We start from the raw sequence: 24,446 nt of genomic DNA on the forward strand, positions 1-24,446 counted from the left end.
GGATTTGGTGAAAGGGAAGGTATTGCCGTTAAATGGAGTCAAATTGCGGACGGCCACAGGCGAGACTACGACGGTGCATGGAAAGGCCTACCAAAGGCTGAGCATGGGTAGAAAATCTGTAAATTTCGATTTTATAGTGGCCGATATTATGGACGAAGTTATACTTGGTGTAGACTTCATGATTGCCTTCGATATAAACCTGGACATAAAGCACCGTGTGATGACTTGGTCCAATGTGGAAATACCGATAAATGTGGGCTACAAAGAGAAGAAAAGCATGTGTCGCCCTAGCGCAGAATCTGTCGAAATCGCTGTAGATGTCCGTACGCTGAAGGTGGAAGCCGCCGAAAAATGGCCAGTACGAAAGCGGAAAAATCTCGCAACGAGGAGGAAAAAACGAAGATGTACGTCGAGGAAACGTCCATCGAAAAGCAGACGTACAGCAAGGAAGGACAAGTCTGATGAAGACCAGGTGGCACTTAGGAAGGTGACCACAAAGAAAGAAGGTATAACGTCACGATTCCTGGAGAGAAGGCAACGTCGTCCAGAGGAGCAAAAGACCAAAGCTGACGCAGTAGAGGGTACATCTACATCGGTTGCTACCACTACGGAACCAGAACTGCGTCTAGTCAAGAGGAACAGGCTTAAGCGGGAGGCAATGTTACGAATGTAACTGATAGGTTTAAGTTAATTTAGTTTAATTTCCGTTAAGTTAAAAATTTGAATTGTAACGTAAAGTTTTATTACGCAGTTACTTTATTTAAGCAACAACAATTATCATGTAGAATTATCTTCATTATTCTAGATGTTCTTTACCTTTCATTAATGTGCTTTTGTTTTGTTTTGCCACAATCATGTAATTATTGCTTAGTTTGTTACTTCTTTATTGCACTTGTTTGTTGTTGTAGTTACGTCATTACTGTGCTTGTATGTATGTGAGTATGGATGTTCGCTTAGTGCGAATGTGCGTCTGTGTGTTCGCTGCACAGATTCGAGGTGTTGCCATATGTTCTAGATATTTCAAGACCAAGGAGATTTTGGGTATAAATAGAGTTACGAATGGCAACATTGAGTTGAGTTGTGTTTTAAGCGTTGAACTGAACAGATCGGAAAAAGAATAGCTGCGTGCTAACTAGAGACTTGCTGTGTGCTTAGTAATTAAAGTCGGTTCTGAATAAGTGTAATAAAGTAAATAAAGCATTGTAGAAACGTAATCTAAAACGAACCCTGTTTTATTTGGTACAAATCGTACTGGGGAATAAAACAACGTCTACACGGAGATTAGTTAAATCTAATTCCGTAACAATATCAAATGAAACAAAATCACTTTTCATACATTTTCGGAAACAGCCGACTCACAGAGGGGAAACATAGGCCTAAAGTTGCTCAAAACTCAAAATATGAAAATCGTTTTTTATGAAAAAAATGTTGATAAACGGCAACCAGACTCTTTTCTACATTTGCTATAATCATCCTCGACTTTGTAAGATTATCCAATCAAATGCAGCAGTCGATTGAACTCAGCCATACTGAAAACAAAAAGTAAATTTTCGAAAACTAAGAAATTAGGTGAACATTAAAATGACATTATTTTCGCGAAAATTTATATTTTTCAAGATTTATTGTTTTTGTACAGTCTCCGAACAAGATTAGCATTTAAAATTTTTAGATTGATTTTACATCTTTGCTCTTTAATAATGGTGATACATATCCTCTTTATGATAATTTTTTATGATAATATTTAAGATTACTACAATTTCAATAGTGAAAAAGTCTATTTCCCCGTCGTTTCCCGACCATAGTTTCTTCTAATGTTTTATGCGCTTGAGTCTCAAATATCAGATTCAATCATAAAAAATTGCGCATATTTGCGCCATTCCGAAAAAATCTAATTTTTCTTAACTAAAATATGAAATATTTTTATATGGAATTGCAAGGTTTACTCACACTAAATTTTGTTCCGCCTTATAACAGGGGCTCTTATTTATCAGAATAAACCAACACCTATCAAATATGTTTGCATTATTCAGAAACATTCACGACTTTTCTCATGTGAATTGAGAAAAATTTAATTTAAGTACGTTTCAAAAAATAAAATTTGGAATGAAATATATGTATATGGAACTATATATACATCTGTACCGATTTGTTTGAAAATTGGCTCAATGTTTTTTTTAGGCTAGTTCAGGTTGCATGTGTAAAATTTCAGTGATTTTGGTGAATTTTTATCTCATATCAGATGCGTATATATATGGAAGCTGCATCCAAATCTGGACCGATTTTCATTATTTTCTATAGGATTAATCCTTGTACAGAAGATAGGCTTTGTGCAAAATTTTATATCAATCCGACTATAAATGAGCTTTCTAGGGCTTTTAATCAACTTTTAACATAAATTTCCCCTCTGTGCGACTGCAGGTTCTCACAAAATGTTGATTGATAACTTTCTGCATTTTTTTGGCTTCAGAGAGTAAAATTCACTGAGAAAAGTTGCTGGAACTTGCTGAGTAATTATTGCTGGGAAAGTTATCGTTATATTGTGTTATTGAATCTTTCGACATGAAAACTAAATTCCCCGCAATTTGACCAAAGATATTTTCGCTTCAAAGTCCTGCATTTAAATGTCAAGATCAGAGCAAGTGGCCCGTGTAATAGGTATATTCACATTGATGTACACATTTTTCTACGAAAATAAAAACAAATTGCGGAAATTTTTGTTGTCTCTTTCAATTGAGAGAATGACAATGCGTATCAAACAATTTAATAATTTGCGTTTCTTATGAGTTTATTTTTAATTTGTTCTTATTTAAGGCGGTAACGTAAGCTTCATTTCATAAGTAATGGTCGGTTGGTTGGTCGGTCGGTCGGCTGTCGTTACATCTTCAATTTCTTTTGGTTCTGTCACAAATTACTTGTAATTGAAATTCAATCAAATTCATTGGACGAACTTAATTGCATGCTGAGATAAAATATTGCGTCATATGAAAATGTTGCTTGCTATAAGTTTGTGAGCTACACAACACATGACAGGTTGTAAATACAATTCGCAAATTGCCAACAAATATTTTTAATGTCAATTTTATTTTCTTACAAAGAACATGCATGTGCCCATGGGCACGCACACATTTCTTTATTGGCAGAGGCCAATAAACCCATTAATAAAGATTTGAAATTTACTTTCAAAATTGGATACTCAATTTATAAAAAAAAAAATATTAAAAAAAAACTTTCCCATACCGGGAATCGAACCCGGGCCTTCTGGGTGAAAGCCAGATATCCTAGCCACTAGACCATATGGGATACGTAACAACGTGAAACTCTACCACACCACATGCCATACCAAACCATTCAATTTGTTCTAAAATAAGAAAATGTACGCATTATGCTTGTGGGTTTTTTACACAACAACAACAACCACGATGGACATCAGATTATTTGTATGCTTGTACATCAATCATGCCATGCCTCCTCATCACTTGTATAAATACACCTAATTTTAACCACATCCATATGAGTACGACGTAAAAAGATTGTATGATGAAATAAAATTTAATTTCTGGGGCATACGGCTAACGACTGGCTTTAGCGCCAACTTTTTGTTGGGAACACGTTTCAAGTGGAGATGTACAATGTACATTGTTCATAACAAAATACGTATGGATGTCGTCGCCCTGCCAACCAGCCTCTGATATGAAAACCAGCCATCAAGCATCAAGTCAAACAAGTTAGTAAAGAGCACAGTTAGAGTTACGTGACGTCATGCACGGGGGCTTGTCTTCAATACTTTTTGCTCAGTGGCTCATAACCAATCGTACAAGAGGGGGGTCCGGTGAATGAAGCTAATTACTTTAATAACGTCACGAGCATGCAAGCATCAAGAGCACCAGCAACAAGCATCCAATCAACAAAAAAAATGTTGATTTTAAAGAGCATCAACAATCAACGACTTGGGCAGAAGTTGCATGTTCATATGTACCTATGTATGAATGTATGTTTGTGCAGCAAAGTGCTTTGCCTTTGTTATTGTTGTTTTTTATCGAATATTGCAATATCATTGTAGGTATATTTTGGGAAACTGGTTAATGATGAATGATCGTATCGAATGATGCATGTACATGCCTTCACAATATACAGTAAAGTTCAAATGTATTCGTATAGGTTGAGAGCATATACGATTGGAAGAAGAAAATTATCGAAACTTTTACAACGCCCTTATTACTGCTGATTTTTTACCACCATTAGTATAAAGGGTGACGTAGGGGATGAACAATAGCAAGCAACGTCCCTGACCGACATATGTATGTATCTCGGTCCCTCTTTAATGTAAAGCGGTGTGATTTGGCGAGCTGCCTTTAACACCCTTTAAAGGTAGTGAGCTAAGATGTGGCGTTCACACATGGTGGAATAAGAAGGTGCTACATCAAATCATGCAAAACGTCAAATTTGTTCACAATAATGCATTACTGTGAATTGCTTGTTTGCATTTTGTATGCGATTTTATTCACAATAATGCATTTTGACAACTGGCATGAAGATCAGGGGCCTAATTATGTGATTCGATATCGAGTTGTTTCGACCTGAGTACTCAAAGTTGGGATGACAACATTCGTTATCGAGTAAAATTATCGAGTAATTGAGCAAAATTTGCGAGTAATTTATCGAGGCCAAATTGCCTATCGTAAACAAATAAAATGAAAGATTTCTTATTGTCTTTTTGTTTAAAATGTAAAAATTGTTGTTTGTTATCGTTTTATAGAAGAAAAACGATGTTAGTAAATAATTGGCAGCATTTTTTAGACAATATAACAAGAGAAATTGGGAAAAGTCCTTTGCAGTCGTTTTTAGAAATTGTGATAAATTTAGAATCAAAATGCAAGCAATCATTAAACAAAAACTAGTTTTGCAGTCGTTAAAAAATAAGTTGAAAAATAAGCATTTCTGCAAAACAGAAAAAAATATTTAATATTAATAGCCTTTATTTTATAAGTGAAGTACATTTTAAACATTTCATCCCCCGTTGTTTACCAAAGGAAATATTCTCTCAGAGAGGCTAATGCAAAACACCCACCAAACTCTCTCTCATTTATTTTGAGAGAGGATTATTAAGGTAGATGTATTAGCAATCCGTTACAACAATGTCAAAAAGATTTTGCAAGAATTAATAATTTTCTTATTTTCTTTGCACAACTTCATACGGAAATTATTATTCAATGTATTGTTCAAAAAATTCCACAAATATTTACATTTTTCATTCATAATTTTGTTTTTTTGGTTCTTGCTTTCAAAAAAAAAAAAAACACCTTTTTTACATCTACCTTCATAATTTTCCCTATAGTATACATAGGTTTTCATAGTTCGACTACCGGTTACTCTCGAAACATTCGATCAATGATTTCGATCGAATCTCGTCATGCCGCTTTTTTATCGTGTCGAAATCTTTTTCACGAGCAAATACTCGATCGAATCGAATCACGTAATTAGGCCCCAGCTGTTTTTGCCGTTGTACCTGTATTATGTTTGGTTTACATTCGGCGTCGTTTCGTGATTTCGAAGGCGTTTCGTGATTTCGCGCGGAATCAAGCAAAATTTATCATGATTTCGCATACAAAAATGAAATCATCTCATTTCGTGATTTCAGCGAAATCAACATCGAAATCACAGTACACATGATATACAACCCTGTTTTTGCCTATAAAAGTACCAAAAGTTGCAACACTTTTCACGTATCACAATAAACAAGGTAGATGTTCAATTGCTGCAACAAAAAATTTTAGTATAAAAATTTGTAAACAATGTGAAAAAAATATTGAATTTGTTACAATGCTATTTTTCATTGTGTTCCCGTACTTTTTTAATGGTAATGTTAAAAAAAAGAGCAAATTGTCAAAAATTGCTTCCCCATACAAATTTCTTAAAAAATACAGGAACGGAAAAATGACGGAAATTGCAAAAATTCCAGCATAAATGTCAAAATCAACGTACATATATTAGATGCCAAGATCTATTTAATAGGTCACGTAAGTAGCACAACAACAACTCACTTTTGGCGGAAAATTCTTCAATATGTCAAAATGTTTGTTTACGTTTTCACAATAACAAAAAATTTGACAGATTGAAACCAATCAGCTGGACGTTTTACGTCACCTTATTATTTCATCATGATTAGATGCCAACGAACATGATTGCTGCTAGTTTCTACTACGCCAAAATTGTATGGCAGAAAACAGGAGAAGAGGGTGTTAATCGGCGCTATTTTTGTTTAAAGAGAAGTGCAAGTCTTGCTAGATTTCGGAGTACGGGAACGCATTTTAGCACTAAACGGGAAAACTACTGCAAGTACTAATATTGTGCAGGTTCTGAGCACAACTTTCATCTATCAAAATTTATTATTATGACGTCTCAACGATAAAAATCATTTTTTTATTTCTTCATTTTTTAGTACTATACACAATTAATACGATATATAGATAATTTTATTATAATTTTTCAAATAAAGTTGTAAAGTTCTATATTGTCGAATATTTTTCGCATATGCATCTACCTTGATCATTGTGATATATTTGAAATCAACAAAAAATAAGTGTAAACACCGGGGTGTATTTCAGGATTTCGTGAAATCCAGTGGATTTTGGAGCGCAAGTGTAAACTTGGCATTAGTGTGCCATGCGTTCACCCATAAGAACGTTAAAAACTTGGCTTTGCCGACAGAGATATACCCTCAGCCTGTGTGAATTAAACATTTCATCTATCGACGATATCGAATCGAATACCGGCTACGCAACCGAAATCCTTTCCCCCAATAATTATGTATTAGGGGTTTTCAGATTGTGGCCCTTTTTGGAGGTATGAACTTGTCGATTACAAAATTTTTGGATTAAAGCTGAAAAGTGTTGCGGAGGAGGTAACTAATGGAATGCATCGGCATAATCTTATTTTGGGAGTCATTTATTTCAATGAGTCATGGGAGTTGTTTTCCTCAAGTCATTTCAGTTAGTCAGGGAGCATGGACTTCCACGAAAAACATACTATAGCTGTAAACAGTAACATCGGTATTCATTTCCAAATGATCTTTGAACAGACCCTAAACTGAACTTAAACAAAAATGTTGAACTTTTGTGGGTGGGGTACCTAAAGGCGTGGACCGATGTGGCTCATGTTTAAACTTATACTATGTTTAGACAAAATATTACGAAGGCCACATTTTGGACCAAATCGGTTCATCCGTTCAAGAGTTATCGTGCGTTCCAGCCAGCCAGACAGACGGACGGGCATTGCTAAATCGAGTTAAAACTATCTGAAACGCCCTATTTATATGAGGTAAAGGCAGCAATAAACCGGCTGAAGAATAATAAGGCAGCAGGAGCCGATGGGCTATAACCCGAGCTGTTCAAAATCAGATACGACACGCCGATAAGGTGTATGCATAAGCTAGTTAACACCATTTTGCAGGAAGTACGCGTAGTTTATGTTTGAAGATGGGGAATATCGGTCCACACCATCCGGTACCGTGCGATATCTCTTGAATGGAGCAACCAAGCAAATAGCTTTGTTCCTTTACTTTCAGACTTGCTCAATATTGCTCTCTCATGACCAGTTTTACCAGAAAAGTAAAGGAACGAAAAAATAGTAGATCTGATAGCAATGTCAAAAAGAAACATAAAAATTCAATTTTCTTCTTTTATTTCACAGTTTTTAATTTTGTTTTGTCAGCGTTCGTTTTTTCGTTCATTTTTTTCTTCATTGTGAAATAAACGTCAAACAAATGTCGAAAAATCAGTTCTACCATTTGTTAACTGCAGAAATTTGTCTGGTAGCCTTTGGTATATATCTCTCCTCTCTCACTCTCTTAAAAATTGCTCCCAGTTTTACCACTTTTTGGGGTTAAGGAACGCTTGGCAGGTTAAAAATGGTAACAAATGGTAAAGGAACACAGCTAATGACTCCCAAAATGGGCTGTCGATCCATTCCTTCAATTACCTTTAATCGTCGAGTACAAATGTCAAAAAAGGGACACACAATTCTGAAAAACCCCTAAAAACATAATTTTTGGGGAAAAGGATTTTGGTTGTGTAGCCGATATTCGATAGCCGGTATTGCAGTGAATTGCAATAATCGGTTTTTCGATAATTCGGTTTTCGTGAAAAACTGAAAACTCGATTTTCGGTTAGTGGATTATTTGAGAGTGTTATAAAAGTCGACTTTCGATTAATCGTTAACCGCCGAAAACCGATTATAATCGAATATAATCGAACATTTTCGTTGATGCGATGCGTGATGGTTATATGTATAAAAAAAGTATCGTCAATTATGCGGTTTTAGCACACCCAATTGTCAACTAAGACTAATACTCGTAGTCGACCACGATTAATAGCCGACAACGAATGATAATAGACTACGACTAATGGTTGACTACGAATAATAGTTGACTCCGTCTTCCGAAAGTCAACTAAGAATAATCGATTTTTCGGTTTTCGCACAGTCAATAGTCGACTACGACTTTTGGAAATTTTATGTTAATAATCGATTAATCGATTAACCGAAATCGATTTTACATATCCCTATAATCGATCTGTCCATAGTTGAAAGTCTAATTCACACAGGCTGAGAATATATCTCTGACGGTAAAGTCGTTTGTTTATAACCCACTCATGTATGTAGGTAAAATTAAACCATTTTAGCCCGGTCTCTCTATAACGTAGTAATTTGTCAGTCCCCAACTGATACGTTATAGAGAAGTTCGACTGCAACATACTTTTGTTCTTCACTGTAAATATTTCAAATCTTCTTTTGCCCATTTCCCCTTTGCTTCATTCTTGTTTCTTTATTCAGCTCACAATTGCATGCCATTACAGTTATGTTTGCCGAGAAGCCACAATTTTTAAAGAGTGGAAAATTCCCAAAATATGATTTGATGGAAAATTTGTTAGGCAACTGCTCAATACTGTTCAATTGATTTATTTTACGAAAAAATAATATAATAATTTGTAATATTGAATAATGACTGGCATTGACATAAGGTACATACATATCGTCACCATAAATGCCCCAAGTCGTATCTCCAAAAAAGTCAAAATTAGTTTTTTGATTGAATCTAATACATAAGACTAAAATTGCAAAATTTAAAGCTTCTACGTTAAAAAATAACGATCCTATTCAAGGCATTTCGGAAAATGGGATAACATTGCAGATTTTGCTGTAATGACGGATCTCAAAACCAAGCGTTTGCGCGGTATTGGTTTCATTACTTACTCCCATTCATATATGATTGATAATATCCCATAAGACAGTTTTTCATTATACCCTCAGCATTTATGCTAACGAGGGTATATACACTTTCATACGGGATAAATGTGCCTCATTGAAATGATGGTTTTAGACCCCAAGTATGTTTAGACGAAATCCGTTTCAGACAATTTGGAGTCGATTTAGCAATGTCCGTCTGTCTGGCTGGCTGGAGCGCACGATAACTCTCGAACGGATCAACCGATTCGGTCCAAAATTTGGCTTTCGTAATATTTTGTCCAAACTTAGTTTAATTTCGAAGATGGGTTATATCGGTCCACTCCTTCCAGTACCTCCCCCACAAAAGTTCGAGAATGTTCGGAAAATTTATGAGCACTATAACTCTTGAAGGGAGTAACCGATTTGGTCCATATTTTGCCCATCGTGGAATGTGTACCAGACTTAGATAAGGTTTCAATATGGACTCAATCGGTCCACTCCTTCGGGTACCTCCCTAACACAAAATTTCGGAAAAGTTCAGTTTAGGACCTGCTCTCGAATCGCTTTGATTTTTGTTTTAACAATTTGTATTCACTGCCACGCTTACGACGGTACATGTCTCATTAGGGGCAAGCCCATACTTCCTGAGAAAATAACCTGAAAGATGCAAAAAAACCCTATAACACCGTGTTTAGTGGTTGAAGCGCAAGATAACTCTCGAACGGATCAACCGATTTGGTCCAAAATTTGGCCTTCATAATATTTTGGCCAAACATAGTTTAAGTTCGAAAATAAGCAATATCGGTCCACTCCTTCAGGTACCTCCCCCACCAAAGTTCAGAAATGTTCGGAAAAATTGTTCGCACGATATTTCTTGAAGGGAGTGATCGATTTGGTCCATACTTTACACATCCTAATATATCTACCAGATATAGACCAGGTTCGAATATGGACTATGTTCACTTCTTCGGCTACCTATCACACAAAATTACGGATAAGTTCACTTTAAGACCTGCTCCCGAATTTTTGTTAAAGCAACTTGTATTCGCTACCTCAATAACGACGGTAAAAGTTTTTTCAGGGGCAAGTCCATACTTCTTGAGAAAACCGCCTGAAAGGTGTAAAAAAAACGATGGGGGTTATCATGAATGAAATTTCCCCGCGAGTTTCGTCTCTCCGGCGTTGCAACTTAAGGGAGAAAGTGAAAAAATTCACGGGGAATTGCCGTTCATGATAACCCCCGATAACTCTCGAAGTAACTGATTTGGTCCAAAATTTGGCCTTCCTTATATTTTGTCATAATTTCGGTTCGAAAATAGACAATACCGGTCCACAACTTCCGGTACTTCCCCCGAATATTTAAAAAAAATGTCACTTAAATTGTATGCACGATATCTCATGAACAAATTTGGTTCAAACTTTTGATCTCCTAATATTTTTTCAAATTTAGTTTAACTTCTAAAATGGAGGCACCTTAGAGTACCTCCTCCACAAAAGTTCAACATTTGTGTCTAAGTGCATTTTAAGATCTGTTCGAAGATCCTTTGGAAATGTATACCGATGCTGTTCGTTGTTGTCCTGCTTACAGCGGTATTATGTCTTCCGTGGACAAGTCCACGCTTCCTGGCATACTGGCCCAAAAGTTATATGATGACCCACTGAAATGGCTAGTGGGCGCGATATCTATCGGAAAGATATGACCCCCAAAATAAGTACTTCCTCTGCAACCCTTTTGAACTTTAAGCAAGCTTAAATGTCCACAGCAAGTTCAAATGTCCACAAAAGGGCACAAAATAATGAAAAGGCCATAAATACATTCGATCTGACCGTAGATAAAAGTTTCAATTCACATAGGCTGAGGGTATATCTCTGTCGGCAAAGCCGACTGATACTTTTTTACTTGTTTTATAACGTTTTTTGCTTCTTCTGTAAAATTATTATTTTGTTAGTTACGACTTTTGGCATTTATGGTGACAATATATCAATCATAATTAATAACAATAACAGAAATGATGCTTTATATATCAATATATATGAATAGCCTAAAAGGTTTGCATCTGTTACGAAAATTTTCTATTTTCGTAATTTTTACTCTTTGTTAAGGCCTGCGTACATAAGCTGCTTTGCCTGATTGCCTTGCTTTGCTGCTTCAATAAAAAATAAAAGAACAAAGAAGGCCGACCCAATTTCCAACTGATGGCAACCCAGTTCGAAATTTCGTCTTTATTCTATTATTTTTATTACGTCAGAAATGAAGCAGGTAAGCAAGGCAATCAGGCAAAGCAGCTTATGTACGCAGGCCTTACCCCCCGTTTACACATGCAAGTGGCAGTTCGAAAAACACAAATACACTCACACATATTCATTGCCACACCAACTAACAACCTCACTGCCGACAAAATTTTCTTGTCAGTAATCAATGTAAGTGCTTTGAAAGTAACTTCAATTTTTTTCCGAACGTCTACACATGCAAGTGTCAGTTCGAAAAAATTGAAGTTTCGACTATAATATGTATACACAACTGTCTGTAAGTTACTTGCATGTGTAATCATTGGGTAAACTTTACATATTTTGAAATAGGAATCCAGTTTACCCAACCTTTACACATGCCAGTGACAGTTCGAAAAATTCAATACATACACAATATTTTACTACCACAATTACATTTTTTGAATTGTCGACTCCACTGTCACTAGATTTTTCATGCCAGCAAAATTTTGAGCTGGCTGCCAATGATATGTCGAAAATGAAAAAAGAGTTGCCGAGACTATTTTTTAATCCATGTACATTTTTGTTTCTTTTAAGAATGCAAAGATTTAATGCATATTTTCAAAAAGATTAGGAAACACAAATAATACGTCTTGGCAGCTGCAATATATTAGTGGTTAGTAAAGACATAATTTTGATGTTTTTCATGCAAATATAGGTTGATAAATAATTTCCCCTCTGGGATTACACAATATTGAAAAGGCGGCAATACCAGATTCATTATGTTTATGATTGAAAACAATCTTTTTAAAACGAAATAAAATAAAAAGTAATAAAATATGTTGTGAATTGTGTTTTAAATCTGAAATATAATGCACTTTTGTGTGTTAATGCAGCTTAAAATAATTTTGAAATTGAACTTGCACTGGCATGTGTAAACACACAAGAAAACTGCATGCCAATCGAACACTTTTTCGGCATTTTCGAGTATAATACATGTACTCAATTGGCACCAATTCACTGGCATGTGTAACGGAAGTGTTATTGAACAAAATCTAAGTCTTGTGCCAAACTATGAAAATTTTTATGAAAATGTTTTGAGCTTATGGGTAAGAAAGGAGAAAGGGAGCTCCTTCACCTCCGCTCTCTCCTAAAAACTAAAAAAGTCATGTTTTATTTTCAGTGTCTGGCACAAGAGTTATGATGTCTATAAAATAATTTCAATTAACCATGATTAATTAATCATTCTTATTAAATTATGTTTTCATGTACGAAACAAAAAAAAAAACGATTTTCGGGTCAACTTGAAAAGATATAAAGAAAAATAGATTCTCTGTTTGATAAAAGCATGACCTTGCAAAACTTTTTATAAGTATTAAATAAATAATTTATTTTTCTCATATTTCTAATAAATTTCCGTTTTATTTTCTAGACATTATTTGACATGTATTAATAATTTGCCGCCATCCGATACACCCTTTTCCAATCCCTGAGAAAAAAAATATTAGAAATCTTGAAACATGTTGTTTTTTATGACATTTGCATTTCCAGCATTTTAAATGTTTATTTTATTAGCATTGATTTGTGGAATTTTTATTTGATGTTTTGCAAATGCGTATTTTAATAGAAAAAAAATACAAAAGCAAAATATGACGCAATATTGGTTTATTCTGATCAACAGTTTGAAGGCTATAAGGGTTTTATTTTTTTTTTTTTCTTTTTAAACAAATACATTGTGATTTTTCAAAATGGTTTATTAACAACAGATTCAAATAATTTTGACAGACAGTTTGTTACAATCTATAGAGGTTTATGAATTATCGGGATACGAATTATCGCTTCTCTACAGTCTATACATATGTTTTGGAAAAGAAAAGTTTTACAAATTGAAAGGACAAATAAATATCCGCCATTGTAAGAACGCATTGCATTTGATAAGTAAAACTTCGATGACAGAGGAGCTACTCCCACAGCTGATATGTCTGATTAGCTTTATCGTGTCAACCCCAGCCATTTTAATTGGTAACCGTGGGTCTTTAGATCTTTTGGGTCATTATATCAGGAGGAATTTTAGAGAAAGATGTAAAACATTTTTGGGGAAGGTACCGGAGTTAGATCTAAGTTTGACCAAAATATTACGAGGACAAAATGTTGGATCAAATCGGTTAATCCCTTCGAAAGTTATCGTGTGCACAAAGCCATATAGATCGACAGACGGACACGATTAAATCAGAGCTCCGATTTGCTCTTTTTTACTCGCGAGTGGGAGTACTCGAAGAGTGCGAGTAAAAAGTCCGATTTGCTCGTTTATACTCGCGAGTGAAAAATACCTGTGAGTGGGAGTACTCGAAGAGTACGGGTTTTACAAGAAGTTTACTTTCAACTCTTTTGTTTAATTTGGGAGCACTCGCGAGAACTCTTGGTTTAAAAATAAGAGTGCGAGTGAAAATACTCGAAATAGAGTACGAGTTTGCTCGATGAGTAAAATCGAGTGAAAAAAAATGTTTTTTTGCTGTTTGTGTGTTGTTGCGTGTGTAGTAGCGAACAGGTTTTGATGTTCCTGTGGACTGAATATGGAAATAGCAAGTTGTTCGAAGGTCCAGAGGAGGTTGTTCTGAAGTTCGGAAGAGGGTGGTCGGAGGTCCAGAGGAAGGTTGTTCCGAAGTTCGGAGGAGGGTGGTCGGAGGTCCAGAGGAGGTTGTTCCGAAGTTCGGAGAGGGTCGTCGAGTATTTTCACTTGCACTCGTTTTTTCTTGCAAAACTCGTAATCTTCAAGTACTCGTACTCGCAAGCACTTTTCACTCGCGAGTAAAAACGAGCAAATCTGAAATATGCTTCGCGAGTGACGAGTAAAAATAGAGTATACTCGATTTATTTATACCCCGCTCAAACGTGCTCGGAATTAATTCGTGAGTAGAATTCGAGCGAGTATTTCGGAGCTCTGGATTAAATCGACTCCAAATTGTCTAACCATTATTCCGATGAGACACATTTTTGATCGTTTCAAAATGTACGTAGCCTCTGCGTCCCGAAAATCATATGCAAGAATTTATAAATCACCGCCCTAGGGTAGATCAGAGATTTTTCCGGGACATAATTAACCTGCAGCCGCTCGCTACACTCCTTCTGGTCAAATACCCGAAATTAGACCAAAGTTCCCAGTAGAGGGGACGCGACTTTGAAATGACCGTGATTAGCTTCGCCGTACGAACCTTGAACATAAGTAGAAAAATTGGCTAAACCACCAAAAGCCGTGCAACATTGCTACATGATTGAGTAAATTGTGGGTAACGATTAAATCACTCTCGAATCCGGGAATGAACAATGATAGAGGCTGATACTTTTATTGTGCGTGGTATTTTAACCGATAGCTTATAGAGCACTCCGTGAGTGATAAGGGAAGGGGACTGTGTCATCCCGTATAAGAGCCCTCTCAGCCGAGGAGGTACCACCACAATTTACGATGAGCTATGTTACACATCCCGGAATCTGAATGGTAATGCTTAAGAACCTGGATGAACCTGGAGTTTAGTATTTAACAAGTGTCCACAATCTATCGCTAGCCACCAATATTATACCAGAAGCCTGGAAAGTTGGCTGGTTGGTACAAGGATTTGATTTACCGATTTATAGCAAAATCGGTGATAGATATATATCGTTAAAACTGAACAGGTGCCTGAGGGAAGACCCCATGTAAAATTTGAAGCCTATTCATCAAATATTGAGCGATTTATAGCAAAATCGGGGAAAGATATATGAGAGCTACATATATCCAAATTTGAACCGATATTTCCGGTGAAACTACTCAGGGACCTAAGAAAATAACACATATTAAATTTGAAGGCTATTCAATCAAAATTGAAAGAGTTGTTGCGAAATCGGGAAAAGATGTATATGGGGGCTATATCCAAATCTGAACTGATATGGACCAAAGTTGATATGTTTCATTCCTGTGCCCTCATAAATACATGTGCAAAAATTCATCATCCTATGTCAACGCCTTCTATTTTTGTCAACTTTTGTATGGAAGCGGCAACACTGTGTGTCGCCGGAAGCGAATATTTTAGGGGCACTACTCCTTCCTTCCCCCTGAGAAGAATCAGTTTCCCACCAGTTGCCCAACATCAGTATGGATTCCGGAAAATGCACAGGACCACAACAGCATTACACGGCATATCCAAACATATTAGTTGAGGTCAGAACCAGAACAGCACGGCCTGACCGAACGGTTATCTATCGAAGGCCTTTGATATCCTCAACCACACCAAGCAGTTCGAGGACATAGACAGCCGTGCTTGAAACTGTTTAACCTCCACCTTTTTGAAATTCTACAACCTCCAGACGGCATAGAGATCATAATGTTTGAGGATGACTGTACTACCCTCTCGTCGTGCCCTGTATTCGATGGCAAATGTGATAGGTTAAATGTTTACGTGCCCTTCTTCCATCTGAGGAATATGAAAATATCGGCCAATAAATCCACTGTCACACTCTTCACCACCTGGACGGCTGAAATGAAGCTCCCCCTGAACATATTGATCGATGGTGTTCTGATTACGATCACTAACTACCTTAAGATATTGGTTGTAATGTTCGATAACACGTTTTAGTCGTCCGCGCCAGCCACAGCTACTTGAACAACGGTCTCAACAACAATTAGCTGACCGGCAGAGAACCCTTGTTAACATCTTTGTAAAACAATAGGTCCGTCTGTGGTATGCTGGCGGCGCACAGTGGTTCAGAATCGTTTTTTCCTGGTCAAAATTCTGTAACATTTGAACGGATATAGATATTTTCATAATTTTTAGACAGATAACACAATCAGCTTTCCCTTGAATTACAAGCGGTCAAATTCGGTCTGGTAGTTGCAGAGGACTTCAAGGTCAAAGGTAAACTTTTTAATTTTTTTTACTATTTTTCATGAAAATACCTGTGTTTTTGTGCTTTTTATATCTTCTTATATATTAAGGATGATAAAACTCCAATAAATAAACTATAAAAATTCAAAAAAAAAAAAAAAAAAAAAAAAAAAAAATTAAAAAAAATGAAAAAAAAAAATTAAAAATTTTTTTTACAAAATTTTCAAAAAAAAAACTTGCAAATAATTTAAAAAATACTCCTTGGGTTTTCATAAAACTTATATAACGGACGGAACGGGAACAAAAGTATATATGGGCTGAAAGAGGTCATGTTTCTGTGAAAACTGAACATTGTTCCAGTTCTAGTCTACTAAATTTGGAATTTCATAAAATTTAGTACCGGTGGAAAAATAAAATAGCTCGTGTTATGTAAACTCTACCGAATTTTGTTTAAACTATTTGTAAATGCCACAATCCTACTTACCTAGAAAAAAAATGAACGCAATATCTGTTATAGTTTCCGAGAAATAGCTATTTCTTTCTCCAGAAGTTTGCAAAAATTACGTATTTCTCAAACATGGGAAAATGTTCGTCTTTAATGGCACCCCACGCCCGCACCTTCCAATATCTTGACCTAATTTTTTGGTTTCCTTGGTTTCAATATGTTTACTATCGAATCCCATATAGAAATTAAATATCTGTGATAAAACAAAATTTTGATTTTTGGCCAGGAAAATCGTTTCTTGAACCATTGTGCGGCGCCACTGTGTTATGCAAATGTTAACGCTAAACAATGGAAGAATTTTAAAACATGCCAGAATGCCGCCATGAGGACTGAACAGGGTCCCTATTCATGACACCAGTGCACAGTGGTCCCACTTGTATGGGAAGGTGCGACAAAAATATTTATAATCGTCGGATCAATCTGATTTTTTTCAGTATATGCTAAAAATAAGTAAAAAATACTTTAGCCAAAAAATCATCAATATGGGTCCAGTTTTTCCTATAGCCCCCATATAGCGGTACCACCCGATTTCAGGTATTTTGAAGCTTTTATCTACATTATCGGCCCTAATTGGCTGTACTTTGGTATTTGGGGTTCCCAATGGTCAAAAACCTTCTGCACCAAAAATTGTTGTCTTAGTTCCAGGTTTCGGCATAGTTCTCATATTACGATACCACCCGATTTCAGGTATTTTGAAGATTTTGTCAACATTTTCGGCTCGAATTGGTTGTAATTTGCCATTTGGAATTTTCAATGATCAAAAACCTTCTGCGCCAAAAATTGTGGTCTTAGCTCCGGGTTTCGGTATAGCCCTCATATTACGGTACCTCCCGATTTTAGGTATTTTGAGGATTGTATCAACATTTTCGGCCCGAATCGGTTGTAATTTGCCATTTGGAATTCTCAATGATCAAAAATCTTCTGCGCCAAAAATTTTGGTCTTAGCTCCGGGTTTCGGTATAGCCCTCATATTACGGTACCTCCCTATTTCAGTTATTTTGAGGTTTTTATCTACATTTTCGGTTTGAATTGGTTGTAATTTGCTATTTGGAGTTCTTTGTGGTCAAAAAACATCTCCGACTGGTATCGTGGACAGGAAAGGAAACAAATTATTCTATTTGTGGTCAGAAAATTTCATGGTAAGGGATATAATAAAGTTCGGTGCGACCGAACTTTACATTTTTACTTGTTTTTCATATTATATGTAGCATCATACATATATCAAAAATATACAAATGTAAAAGATACACTCCTAAGTAGATCCCAAAACAAAAATGTCTAAATCTTTAAAGAAAAAAAAACAAAACAAGCAATTAAAATACAAAACAAAGAAGAAACTGAGAATACAGTAATACGGCATATTCACTGAAACGACCAGATGCATCGTCAATATTTTTTAATGTCACACACGGAAAAGCAATATATGCAGCTGGAACCAAATTTTTTGTAAACTTGACACTATTTCGAAAAATCTTCAGACATTTTGGAGAGTGGCGAAGGATGGTGCAGTTAGTAAAACTCAACTTCAATTTTTAGGACTTGGAAAAAAGCCCACAAAAAACTATTGTAAAAATGTGATTTCCAGCACATTTAATACGAATGATGTGTACAAATTTTTATATAAAAGTAATTAAAAAACCTTGTACTAAAACATCCATTTTGAAAAAATATTTGTATCCTTTCAATTTTGAGTTACTTGCCTTGTAAGAAGTCTCAAGGCCTGCGTACATAAGCTGCCTTGCCTGCTTACCTTGCTTACTTCTGATAAAAGAATAAAAAAGAAAAGGGCAACTCAGTTCGAAATTTCCTCGGCCTTCTTTATTCTTTTATTTTTATTATGTCAAAAATGAAGCAGGAAAGCAAGGCAATCAGGCAGAGCAGCTTATGTACGCAGGCCTTCAACCTTACTGATGTTTTTAAAGTTTCTGAAGGCCTGCGTACATAAGCTGCTTTGCCTGATTGCCTTGCTTTGCTGCTTCAATAAAAAAATAAAAGAACAAAGAAGGCCGACCCAATTTCCAACTGATGGCAACCCAGTTCGAAATTTCGTCTTTATTCTATTATTTTTATTACGTCAAAAATGAAGCAGGAAAGCAAGGCAATCAGGCAGAGCAGCTTATGTACGCAGGCCTTAAGAGATCATACATACGTAAATGTCAACTTCTTGTATTTTGTTTTGTTAAATACCGTTATCAATTACAAAAACAGTGCGGGAATATTAAAATATTATAACAGTGTGTTAGTAAGTTTGTATTCACGCAAGGTATAATAAATAACAAATCAAAAAATTTGTTCACTTGTGTACTTGTGTAGTGTGCGTGTAAATTGCCGAAAATCATCGGCACCGCCGTGCCAAATGTGACCATGCTTGGTTTAGAGCATAGCCGACCAAGAAGAGCGAGCGCTTAAATTGTTTATGTGTGGGTAAAATTACACTGACAGAACAGAACAGGGTGATGATTTTCATATTGAGTATGAAATGAAAAACACAGGAAAAAAGTTGTCACGGCGTGTTAGCGTTCAGAGCCAAACATAGTGGTGGGTGTGTGGGTTCGAATCGTTGGCTTTCCTTTTTCATTTGCATTATAGATCATAAAAAAGCTCGATTAATAAATTAAAAAAAATTAATACTAAAAATGATCTTCGCCTAAAAAGCCAAAATTTTCAAATAGAAAAAATATATTGTTGGCGCGTTCGCTTTGTATGACTAAAATTAAAAATAATATGCAGTGAATCACAGTCAAAAGTATCCACTTCAGTTTCTTTTATTAAAACTGCGATTGCTAAGAGTTGATTAATGATTGCGATTTCGTTCTTTTTATATTTGTACATTAGGGTCTTAACTTAAATATAATAAAATAAAATTAACGAAATTCGGGTAAATTTAGATAAAAAAATAAAAATTGTTAAACAACATCGATTTCAACCGCACAGTGAAAATTATCAACTCATATTATTTTTTCGCACATTTCCCGTCATTAAATGAAATTTTGTATGCGTATTATAATGACGCCTAAGGTAAGATGGATATATGTACATTTTTTATTGTTGCATTGCAGACGAGGCATTCTGCGTCATTAACAAAAAATCATTTTCAAATTCTTCCCTCCACATATTTGCTGTACAACTGCAAAATCTTTTCAGTGTACCCAAAAAAAAAACAAATAAAGCGGCATCAACCTGCTTGCATGACATTCAGTACAAAACTGAAGTAAAAAAATCAAAACATTTGCTCTCTTACTTTGCGTTCGGGTCGCGTGTGTGTGATTTGCCGAAAAACTTCGTAACCAAATCAATACCCACGAACGGGTTTGGTTTAGAGACAACTTGCTGAATTGTCACAGAGATTTGGTGATATCGATTTTTCGATTTTTGTTGCAGGTTGGGACCAGTGTGCAGTGGACCACCTTCATATTGTCAATGCAGTAGTTTCTTGGAGTAGCTTGATCTGGAGAGCGTGCATACGGAGAGAAAAAATATTTTTCGCTTTTGTTGGAACAGGAATATCTATTTTTGTTCCAATTGATTTGTTTGTTCAAGCTTTGTAAATCCAAAAATACTGTATTTAGCTAAAAAAAAAAAAAACAAAAACAACTTGCGAAGTTCCGCAAAATATGAAAAAAAAAACAAATTATGACCAGGCAGGTTCCCTCCCAAAAACACATCTTAGATTCTGCGGTATAACTTAACCATCAAAACCCCAAGAAGAAGAAACAAAATAAAAAAACAAAAAACTCATTGTTGGTAGGGGTAACATAGACAAAAATACAACAAATACCACCAAAATTGATTTTTTACCACGACATCGAATACCGAGAGAAGAGAATAAAATTGTCGAAGAGAAGCGATTAATATTGTTCAGTTGACAAAAACTATTGTTGTATATGAAAAAACAATTGTTGTATTTGACAAAAACGATTGTGGGTGTCACAATACTGCATATGGAATTTCTTTACAATACATATTTTACGATTGCTTATGTCTGGAGTATTCCCCCAATTGGCTTATCTTCATCATTACTTTCATTATAGAGAGTAATGTTTACAAAACGCACTGACAGCCTGCAAAATTTACTGATCGCTACAAATATCATGATTTCAACCGGGCGAAGGGAATTATCAATTGGCTTTTCAGTTTTTGAAATGATGATTTTTCTAGTGAAAACCTGAACTCTTTAAGCATCGAGTATCGAGTATCATGTTAATGAGAATGATGCTCACTTTTCGGTTTTCCCAAAAAAACACCAGAACAAAATATTTGCAAGCTGACAGCAAAGAAAGATAATGTCTTTGTCATGATAAAGCTAATAACGACCTTTGCATGACTTTTCAGTGGATCCCAATCAAATATTGTCAATATGAGACTTGTGCGTGGCTATAGGCCTGTTCGATAACTGCGCAAGTAAAAAGTATTTGCAAGTTCTTGTAAGTACTTGCAACTACTTCTCATTCCTTTTTTGCTGAACAAGTTTGTTATCGAACAGCATTTTGTAAAAGTTTGTACAAATTTGTACAAACGTTTGGGTTATCGAACAGACCTTATGACCCACGGCATATTTATTTTATTCAAAAACTTTCTTATCTCTAATTTGTGTACGTTATAAATATGAGTACCGTAGGGTAGTATTAGATAAATAGTAAATTTAATAACTTTTAATTTTAATTTGTTTACAAGGGAATAATTTAAAAATTATTTAATATTAAATTCTAATAATAATTACATGTATAAACGAAATCTTGTTTAGAAAGATTAATCATCGTATTTCAGTATAAGTCGCCTTTAGACAACAAAAACCAACTTACAAATTTTAATTTTATTGCCATATTATGGACATATATTACTCTGACACTTTGTATGAGTGTATGTGTATCGGAAAGAACGTAATTCAAGTACATTTTTTCTGTTGTTGTTTTTAAATTCAATTATTTAATCCCCGATGGGAATACAGATAGCCACAGATAGTCAGTCATTGATATATTGACTTTTAAATAATTTGAAATTGAAATAACACTTGAATCTATTCTATTACCCACATATATGTAGATGTATGTAAGAATGTATGTATGTATATTGAGTTTCAGTTAAGCCCTAGATTCCGATAGCTTCACCCAACCGAGGCATGATATTGTACATATAGCGACGACGACATACCTTTGTTCAACTGCAGGCAGCAAACAGTGAATAGAGTGCGGTATTATGACAGGTAACGCATTAAAAATAACGTAACGTACACTAAAAATGTTTGAATTCAGGTGTCGGGTAAAATGTTTAGCTTATTGCAATGGAAGTTCATGTATTAATAAATTTTTTAGTGCAACATCTAAATGTTCAACAGAATTTCATTGATTGAATTTCTGTAACCTAAATATTGCTATGTATAACAATAATGTTGCCGTGAACTGTATACTGTTTTGCTACAACAACGCCGCCTTTTAGCCATATTTTTTTGGTCTAAAACAACTCGGTACTTTTACTGCATAGCTAAGGTACAAAGTAAACAAAGAGCGTTCGTTGCCTACTTTTTTTGTTTGCTCTAGAAGTGTTTACAATAAATTCTAAAATATTTAGTGTGGATTTAAAATGAAAGCAACAACAATAAAAACGACAACTGGGCATATTACATTATTCACATTAAATTGCAAATAACAACAACAATAATAACATCAACATTTAGAAAACGCCAAGTTAAATAGAGAAGTCAGCCGTAAAGCGAATGCAATATGGGAGGCGGCACCAACACCGATCGCGGCGATCATGTTGTAAAACAAAATTATCTCTCTAAAAAAGAATAACAATAAACGTTAAAAAAACAGTAAAAGTAACAACAACAAAAGTAGTAATAATAACAATGACAATGGTAATAGCGCGATTGTCATTATCACTAACACCGTCAATGTCATTGTTAAATCTGTCATCATCATTATGGTCAGACAAACGGCACTTCCTATTTTAGTTTATTTGGCCATAGCTTTAAGTTATCAGGGGAAGAGAAGGAGAAATGAGCATTTTACACAATAACTAGGCCAATTATTTTCCACGTGCGCAATGATTCAAAGTCAATACATTTGTTATTGAGTTATAATTTTGTTTTTATTTACTACATAATGTGTTTTTCTTATAGAAACAACATGCGATCTGTAGCTGTTTCGATAAATAAGGTTCTCATAAAGCTGGGCAAATGGAGGAAAGAATACATACATGTATGAACTCCTGCAGCCGGTTAATTTGTTGCCAGCAAAGTAGTGATGCTGAGGAAGCGCAACAGTTTTTCTTGCTGTAAACGTTTAAACGTCAATACAGTAGCAACATAGTTACAGATAATTGTAATAATTCCAAAAACGAACAAGTAAAAAATCATTAAGTTTGGCCGGGACGAACGTTTTATATCCTCCCACCCTCCACCATAAAATATTCCGTACGAAAATGGAATAATTAGTTTCCTTTCCTGTCCACAATTTTAGGTGGAGTAGTCTTTCGACCATGAATACCACAAATACCTAAATAAGGTCAGAAAATGTATCTAAAAATGTGTTCAATCGGGCGATACCTTTATATGGGGCTATATCTAAGTGTGGACATATTCTGAGAATTTTGGTGGAGAAGTTTTGTTACTACTGGGAACTTTAAATGTCAATTTATAGATAGTTCGGTCAATAAATGTAGATAAATATCTCAAAACACCGAAAACCGGAAGGTACCGTTGACAATTTTTGATGGAGAAGTTTTGTGACCACAGGGAACTTTAAATGTCAAATTACAGGTAGTTTAGTCCAAAAATGTAGCTAATAAAACCCTTAAAATATAGAAAATCAGGAGGTACCGTTAAATGGGAGCTATACTAAAACATAGACCTATGTTGACAATTTTTGCTGGAGTAGTGTTCTGACCCCTAAGAACCTCAAAAGTGAAATTACATCGGTTCGGTTAACAATTTTAGCTAAAGTCATCAAAATACCAAAAATCGGGAGGTACCGTTATATTTGAGAATATATAAAACATGGACCTATGTTGACAATTTGAAAAGTGTAGGGACCCCTAAGAACCTCAAAAGTGAGTAACCGTTCCTAGAATCTTTATATGTTGTAGAAAGTTGTTTATTGAAATCTTAGGTACATTTTTGTAGTTCACCGTATCCTTAATTTTTGGGCGGTTCGGTATCTGTGGACTGGAATCGGAGAAAAAAAGTATAAAAGTCGAAAATTTCCAAATGTTTTTGGCTATCTTCACATTTAAGAACCGGTCATAGACATTTCGTATGTTCCAGAATGTTGTTTGCTGATATCTTTGCTACATTATTGTGGTCCATTGTTTTCTTGAATTTTGAACGGTTTAGTGCCTATGGAGCAGGAACCGAGAAAATAGGATAAAAATCGCATTTGATTTGCTATTTTGATCATTAAGAACCGTTTCTACAGAGTTCGTATATTTTAGAAAGTTTTTCCCTAAGATGTGAGGAACATTTTTCTATTTGGTTGTTTGCTTCAATTTTGATCGGTTTGGTATCTGTAGACTAAATTCCGAGAAAAAATATAATGTGAATTTGATATTGACGATTTTGACCTGGAAGGTGAGGTTGAATGGATTTTATGTGTTCACAATTAATATTCCTTAAGACGAGAGCTAAAATTTTTCTTCTACGAGTAAAACCAAAT

The 24,446-nt window shown here is 35.2% G+C and overlaps 2 protein-coding genes and 1 non-coding gene across 3 annotated transcripts in view; 1 reads left to right on the top strand and 2 right to left on the bottom strand.

Annotated features, from left to right (window-relative positions):
• Positions 1-24,446, top strand: part of Tret1-1 (Trehalose transporter 1-1) — a 125,856-nt gene that overhangs the window by 16,717 nt on the left and 84,693 nt on the right. The window lies entirely within an intron of this gene.
• Roc2 (Regulator of cullins 2) overlaps positions 1-24,446 on the bottom strand; it is a 136,744-nt gene that overhangs the window by 15,129 nt on the left and 97,169 nt on the right. The window lies entirely within an intron of this gene.
• On the bottom strand, positions 3,229-3,300 carry TRNAE-UUC (transfer RNA glutamic acid (anticodon UUC)). The gene has a single exon. It is a non-coding gene; the product is annotated as a tRNA-Glu (tRNA).

This window comes from Musca autumnalis, unplaced genomic scaffold, assembly GCF_047663935.1.
Source record: "Musca autumnalis isolate F117 unplaced genomic scaffold, ASM4766393v1 scaffold_5, whole genome shotgun sequence".
In the NCBI taxonomy this organism is placed as follows: Eukaryota; Metazoa; Arthropoda; class Insecta; order Diptera; family Muscidae; genus Musca; species Musca autumnalis.